At 40.8% G+C, this 10,865-nt stretch overlaps 1 long non-coding RNA gene across 1 annotated transcript in view; it reads left to right on the top strand.

The window, feature by feature from the left end:
• The first annotated feature begins 1,960 nt into the window (after window positions 1-1,960).
• The window catches only part of LOC135982440 (uncharacterized), a 73,658-nt gene continuing 64,753 nt past the window's right edge, over window positions 1,961-10,865 (top strand). Inside the window, exon 1 of the long non-coding RNA XR_010599798.1 lies at window positions 1,961-2,094. This is a non-coding gene — a long non-coding RNA (uncharacterized LOC135982440). The remainder of the gene's footprint in view (window positions 2,095-10,865) is intronic.

Raw genomic sequence — 10,865 nt, 5'->3', positions numbered from 1 at the left:
TAGGGAAAAGGATAATGGAGGTTTAGCCTAAGCAGGCTTTGTAATTCACCTACTGTGGGCTTGGAGCTGCTCTCACTTAGGTCTGATCTACACCTAACATTTAGGACAATTTAGCTATATCATTCAGGGATGTGAAAAATTCACACCTCTGAGAGACATAATTACACTGACCTAAGACCCGTACTATACATATATACATATATATATATATATATATACCCATACTACTGCCTGCTGCTATTGCCTCTCAAGTGGGTGGATTTACTACAGCAACAGAAAAAAACCCTTCCATCACTGTAGCAAGTGTTTACAGTACATCACTACAGTAGCAAAGCTGTGCTGCTGTAGTACTTTTAGTGTGGACATAGCCTTACTCTGCTGAAATTCCTCTGAAGTCTGAATTAGGCCATATATGTATTGTACTGGAATGGAAAGTTCTTTAACAGCTACGTGTCTTTCCCAGACAAATATTTTGGATCCCTCAGTAACAGAACAATTTTTCTTCTGGCTTAGAAAAAAAAAATGTCTTCTGTTGTGTAGTTCAAACAATGCCAGAGAAGCCTTCAAGTAAAAATTGTATTATATGGTACCTGGCTGGACTACATCTCCCAGAATGCAGCCACAGGCATGTTACTCCCATGATGCATCATGTATCTTGATCAGAGAGGAAGCTGTGGTGCATCATAGCCTAGCCAGGAGCCTGACCCATAAGGGAGAAAGGGAGACACCTGAACTACAGCTTCCATGGGTCAGTATAGGCAGGTGGAGTTTAATGTTGAACTGACTCAGAATGAAATGCTTCACTTCAACAAACCAAAATATTTCAATTTGGGTCAAACCAACTTGCAATAAAATTATTTGTTTCACTTTTCACAGTGGAAAATAGAAAAATGTTGGCAAAGTCAAAAACTGCATTTTCCATTGAAAAAAATCTCTGATGGAAAGTTTCTGACCAGCTCTACTTAAAACCATTTTGATAAACTTATATGCTGATGTAATGCTTTTCACTTTAACCACATTCTCATTTTCAGTAGAAAATAATTAACTTGATTGTTGGATGGCCTTCACCTTTTCTACTGTGTCTTGATTAGCTAAAAAACCAAGGTTTCAATCCTTTCTTATGAATTCTTCTGACATCTACGTACTTTGGCTCTTGCTTACAACCCCAGTTTTATACCAGTGTAACTCTATGAAAGTTGCACCAGATACAACTGGATTAATGCCATGCTTAATCAGGTCCTCTAAGTTTAATTGATGACTCTGTCATAATTGTCACATCCTCCAGGGAAATTCGTCAACCTTTCATGAACAATGCATCACATAAACATCTTTCCTTTTGGAAAATAGTTGTTTAATGACGTTTTTTCACTACACTCCTACTGAGTGAAAATTTGCTTCCAATCCGCTCCTGCCATTGGAACTTGTTAAGACGTTTCCATTTCATGGTCAGTGAAAGATGATTTTACTTCTGAGGCTCCAACAAAGAACAATTTCTCTGTGAAAATGTGACATCCCTAAAAATCACTATGGAAAAACACTTCCTTGAATAATTGTGGGAACTCAAAACAGGCCCCTTTGAATAGATGGAAGTTGTCTACCTATCTTTGTAAATCACATTCAATTGTCTAATGAAACACCCGTAGTATCAGATACTTGATTTTAGCTAATGTTTGGACTTCATACTAATACCTTTCTTTGAGAAATCACTGCCAAGTTCCTTGTTTCATAAAGGGATCCTAACATCAAAGTTTCTTTCACAGATCCTATTCTAGGAGTTCCCTCCACCCCACACCCCAAGTGTATAAATGGCAGAGTACATGAGTTTTTATCTATCTGGGATTCCCTTACGTTTTTTAAGCCTTCCAATCAGTTAGGTACCAATTGGTAAAACATAATCTGTTCTTCTTTTAAATGAAACACTCTCATAACAGACATCCTGGGTTTTATTCTTCTCATTTACAGAAGTTTTACATTGTTTTAAGTGCACTGAGGTCAACAATTTCCTGTGATTTGCATGGCTGTGAGAGGAGAATCAAGCCCCTCATTTCTCTTGGCTCTTTCTGCATCATGGAATGTATGTGCCCACTATAAAATGTAAGTACATTACTATATGTTCTTAAAATACTCATACTGGGAAAACAGGCAAATGTCTTGTTAGCCAATTCAAAGACCATTGCAAGAAAGTTAAGAACCTCATTAATCTCCAAATTCCTCATAGTAACCATGATTAAGACCATTGCGGTCTTTCCATTAGGGTTTCACACAGCAAAGTAACATAATACTAAACTTGTTATCCATTTGATTTCTCAAGTGACCTTGGATTAAATGGCAAGCCAATTTTTAGTGAACCTCTCCCCCTACTTCTCATGTACTTTGCACTGCAGTCTTTACAGCTGTCAGAACATATGCCTTCATATTGCGATGTTCTTGCTCTCAGTGATTAGTATGTTTTATTAGTTGATTGTCATTTATTTCCTGTAACAAAATAAATCATACTTGTGTACAGATTATAAGACCCCTTTTCCTCCTTAGCAACAGGTTGATTCTCATTTACATACCAAACATGTTCCAAGCAGCATGTCCTAGAGGTAACCAGAGAAGCCTGATTTATTGATATAAACAAAACAATTTTCATGGGGAAACAAGCTACCTGGAGGGACAGGTGCACTTTGTTTGTGGCAGTATTGAGCAGCAGGTACTGACACTGAAAATTAGCAAGGTACTAAACTGCTGAAATTAAGTCCCACTGAAATTACTCATTTGTTTTAAAGTTAAGTTTGTGCTTCAAGTACTTTCCTAACCAGGGGCCTAGTTAAGGAAAAGGATAGTTAATGTAATTACTAACAAATGTTTGTGGGTAAGATATGCTAGCTTTCTCTGCGTCTAAGTACATGAAAGAAAAAAACTGTTGAACCTTCTAACCTCTCTGGTATGGTGTCACCCATGCCCATACAAATCCAAGACAGCCAGGGTAAGACTCTGTGCACTCTCTGTTATTGGTACAGCACAGAACTCACAGCCCACAAGGAAACAGAGTTAAGGCCACTTTTTTACCCTCCTGATTCTGGGCTATTCCCTGGGCCCTCAGCTCTGTCTAAATGTTATCACCTTGTCTCCACCTGTCTGCTGGCAGCAGCGCTGCCCAGAATTTCTTTAGTGCTATGTACTGTAGCCCCACGTCAAACATGTTCCCTATACCTGGGGGCTGGCCTGAGGGGCCTGGAGGGCAGCCTGTGGCTGTCTTCTTTAGTTTCTATGTTAGAGGGAATTGTCCCTTGGCCAGATACAGGACTTTAACAGCCCCTTTATGTCAACACAGCCCATTTAGCTGGTGTCAAGAGGCCAGAGCATGGGTGAGAATCTCACCTCCAGTGCTGGTCAAATGAAACATGGATTTTAATGAACAAATGGCTAGACTTCCCTTCTCTCCCATGCATGAGTTCATAATTATTGTTAATTTCTTTAACTGATCAGAGGCATCAAAGATTCCTGCTGTGTCTAATAGGAGTTTGATTTTGCAAAGACAGGCCCCAATCCTGCAAGCACACCCTTGCAGCTGGACCTCTGTGCCCATGAGGAGTCCTACTAGGAGTGGGGCTCTATTCAGATGTAAGGAAAAGGCTCAAGGCCAGATCTACACTATAAACTTGCATCGGTATAACTACGATGCTCAGGGGTTTGAAAATCCACATCCCTGAGTGACGTAGTTATACCAACCTTATCCCCAGTGTAGACAGTGCTATATCGACGGGAGGGCTTCTCCGATTGACATAGCTACCACCTCTCACAAAGGTAAATTAACTACGCCGACAGGAGAACCTTTCCTTGTAGATCTTCACTGATGTGCTACAGCGGCATAGCTGCACTGAAACAGCCTTTTAAATGTCCATCTCCCCCAAGTTTGAGATCAGAGCCAGGGGAAGTACAATAAAGAGAAGAGTTTATTGTATTCTATTATATCTAGCCAAAGATTCCAGGGCTTTTCCATGTTTTTATTTCTTAGGGTATAAGCACATTGTTCACTGGTGGCACACTTTTGAAACCCTTTAATGAATTAAGTATCACAACATGTCTGGGCTTTATGGTTTCCATTAAGAGTACTCAGAGAAGAGTCTGCAGAAGTGTGTTGTTAGAAGTAAAGTCCCCTTCAGAAGCGCTAGCCAGTAAACAAATCCCTGGAACCAGCACAGAAGTTTCTTTCTGTGCTGACAGTTAATTCACAACCTATCATGGATTTTGCCAGTATTTGTAGCATATTCTTTTTTCCTGCATATATCTGGGAATCCTAAAGTTCTCAGGAAGAATATTCAGACCTGGACAGATGAATTCCCAGCATCATACTTCATGTATTATGTGTAGAAGCTGAAATGGCAAATACTAGACTTCACAGGATGCAGGGTTTAATAAATCCTTCATATCTACACATTGTACAGTTTATTGGTACTTTGTTCTAGTAGCCTGCCTGTACTGCAGTGTCACTTGGCTTTAGTACAACAAAATGTGAAATATTAGAAGTTAACCCCGCATCTCTCCTCCAAATAAGGCTTAAAGTGGAATCAATAAAAGTCATAAGTAGGGACCAAATCCTAATGTCTTTACAAAGGTCTCAATCCAGCAAAATGCTCCTGGTAGGCAGACTGCTGCACCCGGGCAGACTGCTGCACCCAGGCAGAGATTTATCAAAGCTCATTGCAGAATCAGGACCTGTTTTTACTCTGCAGATTGTCATTTCAGCCACTAACAGCATGCATTCCTCCACTGTGGTCCTGGTCCAGTGCGCATTAAATCAATGAGAATCTTCCAGGCTCAACATGTACTACAATGTTAACATATACACAATTTGCATTAATTGTGATCCTAATCCTAAAAAAAAAGAAGAGGAATAAACACAGAAAAATGTGAATGCGCCATCTGTGCCAATACTATTTGCAGTTAGTATTGTCCAGATGTATAAAATGTGCAAGGTACAAAAATATCCAAAGGTCCTTCAAAACCAACACAGAATGTTAATGGTTGCCTTAATTGGTAGCGCACCAGATAGTAGCAATAAACTAAATGCCAATAAAGGGAATCTGAGAATAAGCCTTAATGGATCTGCTACAGTGGCAACTGCAGCACAGACCTTGAAGGCGTCAGTTTGCATCCAGTAAAGATCAGTTACCTGCTTGTCTAACATTAATCTTTTGCATTTGATTAACAAAGGTGAAACAAGGAATCTATGAAGACTTGTCTCTGTGAAGGGCATATATTCTTTAGGACTTTAAGACAGATTCTTTGTTTACCCTCCTTAGAATGTTGTTACTGTGCTTCAAATTCTACTTATGTCTGCAGGTTAATGTCGTCCCTAGTGGGTATTCAGTCACATCCAATCAACCTTATTCCCTCAGCTATGCTTCTAAAGAGTTCTCTCCAGATATACACAAGCTTTTGCTGAAGACTGGTTGATAACATAGAATTTAGCTTTTCTGAAAAATCTAATCTGGTTATTTCAAATAAGCCTGATTTTATTCAGGTGAAAGAGTGAATAAAAGCTAACACAATTAAGCCATTTTTTCCATTATTTCTGAGAATAGTACCTGTGAAACTAATAAAACAAACTTTACTACACCTCAGACAGATGAGGTATCATCATTACATCATGAATTACACTTCAAAGTAGTTCATGTGAGAGAAACCAAACTTGTTCAGATACATTTAGTGATTTCCAGCATGAGGTTAACATCCCATAAGATGGGCGTGGGGTTGAAGAGAGAACAGACTTTTTTTTGTAATTTCTTATTCTTGAAAGTATGGGTTTTGTATCAGCAAGATATAATGATGTTTTAATACAAGATATTTAGTTTAATATCCTTTAAACAAATCTGGCTAGTATCTTCAAGAATGACTAGTAATTTTGGCTATACGATTTGACAGTGTAAAGAGCCCTGATATTCAAAGGGCAAATTCTCAGCACTTTCTGAAATCAGACCCCTTTAAGATGCCTTAGGTTAAGCAATTAACAATCAATAGTCACGCTGAAAATTCTGCCTCCTCCCCCCCCCCTCCCTTTGTAGCCAATAATATCAGTCAGTTCACAGCAACATTTATGGTGCAGGCTAATTTTCAGAGCATTAGAGCTGGTTGAGAATATTAGTAGAAATGATTGACAGAAAATGCCATTTCTGAAAACTTTTTATTTTGCAGAACTTTTTTGACATCCCCTCCCTGATGCATTCTGGTTGAACTACCTGAATAAATGTTTTGTTTAGAGTCAGTTCAACATTAAACCGTATCTACTTAAGGGTCCTGTGGTGCCTCGTGAGGGTGGTACTTCTGGTGTCTGATGCCCTTATTCTTCCATATATGTTAGGCTCCCTGGCAGGTCTATATCTTCCATGATGCACCCATGCCTTGGTGAGGGACCCCTCTGATGAAGCCATGTGCTGCATCATGGGAGTCACATGATTGCAGGGAGATGCAGTCCAGCCACAGAGTCTGGCCCATTGGAAAGAATGAGGGCATGAGGCATGAGAAGTACCTCTCATGAGGTACTGTGGTACCCGTAAGAAAATACAGTCTCATATTAAACTCCCTCAAAGTGAAACATTTTGATTTGATTCAACAGCCTTGCTTTGAGAATGTTGAAGCATTTTGTTTGAACATGTCAAACTATTTTGCTGTTTCCAAATCAATTTTTCTGAACTTCTTGTTCCACAAAATATTTCACTATTTTGAGTTTTCATCTCAAATTATGAACTTCAAACTATTGGAGGTTTTTGTAGGACAGTAATTCTGTTTTCACTCAGTTCTACAATGTATTAAGTGCACAATGTCTACATAAAGATTTGTGCAGCAGTAGAATCCCAATTTGCAGGCATTGTTACCATGACTGTGCATGAACATTAGGTATTTACCAGTTACTCTAGATGCATAACTGGCCAGCTGCATGAAAAAATTCTGGATTTGCACAAAAGAACATAAGATGCTCTACTTAATGTTTGGGTGTCTATATGAGTGACCAGGCTATGTCTACCCTGCAATTTAAGCCATAGGTTCGAACTCAGGCTCAAGCCTAACCCCCTTCAATCTACACACACATTGCATTAAACCAGGGCTCAGGCCCAGGGTCCCCAGACCCAGAGGTGAAAGTAAGCCGGTATGCCCTGGTACGGCTTCCCCAGGAGGCAATTTAAAGGGCCTGGGGCTCCCAGCAGCAGCTGGAGTCCCAGGCCCTTTAAATTGCCGCTAGAGCCCTGCTGCTGGAGCCCTGGGGTAGCGGCAGCGGGGCTCCGGGGGTTATTTAAAGGGCCGGGGCTCCTGCTGCCTCTACTGCCCTGGGCCCTTTAAATAGCCGACGGAGTCCTGCTGCCACTACCCCAGGGCTCCGGGGGCTATTTAAAGGGCTGGGGCGGTAGAAGCAGGGGAGTCCTGGGCCCTTTAAATAGCCCCCGGAGCCCTGCTGCCGGAGCTCTGGGGTAGCAGCGGCAGTCAGGGGCTCCAGCAGCAGTTTAAAGGTCCCGGGGTGGTAGCGGCAGCCGAGCCCTGGGCTCTTTAAACTGCTGCAGGAGCTCCCAGGTGCCGCTGCTACCCCGGTGGGGGAGTGGGAGGGGGAGGGCACTTACCGGTACAGGGTGGGCCGGGGCTGGCTCTGACCCCACCATCCCTGTCCCTTCTGCCCGAGGCCCTGCCCCTTCCAGGGGCCAGAGCCGGCCCCAACCCAGCCCCGTACCGGTAAGTCCCTTTTTCTACTTTCACCCCTGCCCAGACCCCACAAAGGTGGAGAGTCCAAGCCTGAGTCAAGCTGGGACCCAAGGTTCAAGTCCTATTGCTTTGCAATGTAGATGCAGCCCCACTCAACTTTGCTCTGGGATTCTGCCAAGAGTATCCCACAATCCCATGGGCTAACTTTCTTTGTCCACTGGACAGTCAAGTTTGGTGGGTAGTTGTGCTTTCCCACACTGCACCACAAACAAAGGGCTAGAGAGGCCACTTTTGGGAGAGTGCTAGGAAGTCTGAGCTATGTGTAGTTGGACTTGGACCTGCCTAATGTAGTGTAGATGCTGGAGCCCCAAGTTGAGACCCAGGGTTCAGCAATTCCTAACCTGGGGTTACAAATAAGTGTAGAAGCTCAAGCCTTATGTTAACAAACCAAGGGTGTGCTAACCTGAATTCTGCTAAGCATGGGTTTAGACTACAGTGTAGACTTACTCAGTACTTACTTATTACTTACTTCTGTGTCTCAAAGACCTGGGCCTGAACATTATTTTTGAAGTTAATCTACAGTGAAATATTTTGTGCTATAACTTGAGTCTTCTCTTGTGTCCTGGTGCCCCGTAAAACAACCTTGTTACAGGGTTGCTAAACAGAATCTCATGTCCCTTCTTTAGACGCTTTTTAATATTAATGTTTCTATGGGGAGGTATCATGCCATGGCCTCATTTCTTAAGAATTCTATTTTGGCCAAGTAAACTAAGTTTCATCGGTTGGCTGGAAATTCCTGAGATGTCAAAAAAAAAAAAAAAATACAAAACACATTTTTGTCTGGATGAAGTGAGGGAGGGGCCTGGAACAGAGATGTGGATTTGTGGATAGCATGTTCACTTTTAATGTTTACTGGATTTTAACACTGGGAAAAGAAGACACTGAAGATAACAAAGGGATAATAACTACCTTTAAAAACAGGGCATACAACTTTTCCAGGACAGCGTGAAAATTAGGTTTTATTTAGCAGTTTCTATCCCCATTTTAGTTATTATAAATACCATTAAAGTACACAGTACTTTAGAGATTAATTTGTTCAATACAAGCAAGTGTATCTAACAAGCTGTAATTGTAACAAGCCACCTAAGTTCTCCCTTACTTAATTGCATATTTGCTTACCAAGCAAAGCTTTTTCAAGCACTTTTGGCTCTATAAAGTGTACATAGTAGAGAATCATAATCTATAATGATCAAAATATGGATATTAGCTCAAATAAAATGAGTTTTAGATTAATGCCTTCCACTTTTCATTTTTCCTACTTTTCCAGCCAGGGGCCAATTCTGTAGAGTTCTGTAGATTTCCCCCCCCCCCCGTAGAGATGTTTTTGAAGACACTGAAGGATTTTTTAAGACGTGTTCAAGCCCAGATCCTAGGATCTGTGTGGGCAGATCCTTGCACCCATACGTAGTTCTCCTGAAAATGGAACTCCATGCAGGTATAAGTTCCACCTTGAAGGATTTGTTTACAGGATCATGGCCTCACTCAAAATATATAGGAACATACTAACATTTTCATCTATTTACTGAAATTGTTTAGTGGAATAGCTTTCAGATAAACTCCTTGGTTTCCCCTGTGAAGTCTATGTAAAAGAAAGCACCCTCTCCTCTGGCATCTTTCATTCTCCCTTGACTTCTTTCCCTGAAGATTTTCCAGTATCCACTATCCTTCAGATTCCTTCTTGCATTTGACTTTTTACCTCTCACCTGCTCCCAGGAACTCCCCATTTCTACTCCAACACCTAAAGCTAAGATAACAGGAGAACTCAAAATGCCACAGCCCAAACTTCATGGAGAAGCTGCCTTCCCTTTGCCAGCCTGAGGCTACTGCAATAAATGTTTCAGTTTTGTGAGCACTAACCCCTGCTCAAACAAACAAATATTTTTAGGCATCAACCTGGATCTCACAAGCTCATTGTGGCAGATTTGTCAAAGCCAATAAGGTAATGTTGAGGCAGGAGTAATCATTAAGGTGTCACAATTCCTGCTAAAGCTACTGTACTTCTGGGTTGATGCGGCTTAAACACCACCCCTTGTTTAGAGTTGTGGCTAAATTCATAAGCTAGCCCTATTCATTGCATTCATTAGGGATGAGAACCCCCAAAATAAACTAGGTGTCTATTTCAGAAGTTACGTGTTTAGCCCCGACTATGAGCGTAATGCTTTAGGACACAAAGGAGCATACAATCTTAAAAAAAGAAATTTAGGTAGTTCAGGGAAGTGGCTATGAAACCCTTGTTAATCTTAAGGTTGCAATGGCTCTGTCATAACATTGGTTAGGATTTCCAAAGGAGCCAGCACCTAACTTCCTTTGGTTGCTTTTGAAAATCTTAGCCATATTGTTTAAGATCATGTGTCATAACTCATCCTTTTCTTAGAAATACTGAATGCATATTTATAGCCAAGAAAAATATGGTAAACAGTGCCCTCAACTAGTACATGGCTTGCTCAAAATGTCTTTATAGTTTCATTTAGGAGTTCACACTGAGTTTCAAGCAAAATGTGGCCCATTATCATGAAAAAGGTTATTTGTGTATGTAGGAATTAGATCTATTCATTAGCTGTCCTTAGTTGATAGGACAGACATTGATCGCCAGTCTATGAGCTAATCATTCTCAATCACAAGTATTAGAGGGAGAGAGCAGGAATGATTACACAAGTGTGTGTGTGGGGGGGGAAGTGTCATATAGCAAAAGATCACAAAGTAATACCGTTCGATCTTAAGTTCACAGATAGTGCAAGATAAAATAGGTTCAGCAGAGGCCCATAAATCAAACTTACGAACTTAAAGTAAAGAATACATCTAACAGATGGACAGTTATAAAGAGAAGGCTAGGGTATATTGCTTCATACTGCTAAAACAAGAAGAGAAGGATATACCAAAAGCAACTGAGAATAATTTAACAAAGTATTTCAGAGATCATTGAAGTGTGCATGTGAAACCACTGACTAAATACTAAGCACAAAAACTTTGTATCTACCAGGAAAATGGGGGGTGTTTAACATCTCTATACATACTGTGTTACATAACATGTTTTAAAACATCACTTAGCTCCTAGTGTAGACACAGTTAATTATGGGAGAGCCTAAGGTTGACCATGACCAGCTAACACATTTTTTAAAGGTGTG

This window comes from Chrysemys picta, chromosome 1 (assembly GCF_011386835.1).
Source record: "Chrysemys picta bellii isolate R12L10 chromosome 1, ASM1138683v2, whole genome shotgun sequence".
Lineage (NCBI taxonomy): Eukaryota > Metazoa > Chordata > Testudines > Emydidae > Chrysemys > Chrysemys picta.
The sequence above is the reverse complement of the archived record's forward strand: the minus strand, read 5'-3'. Positions and strand labels throughout refer to the sequence as shown.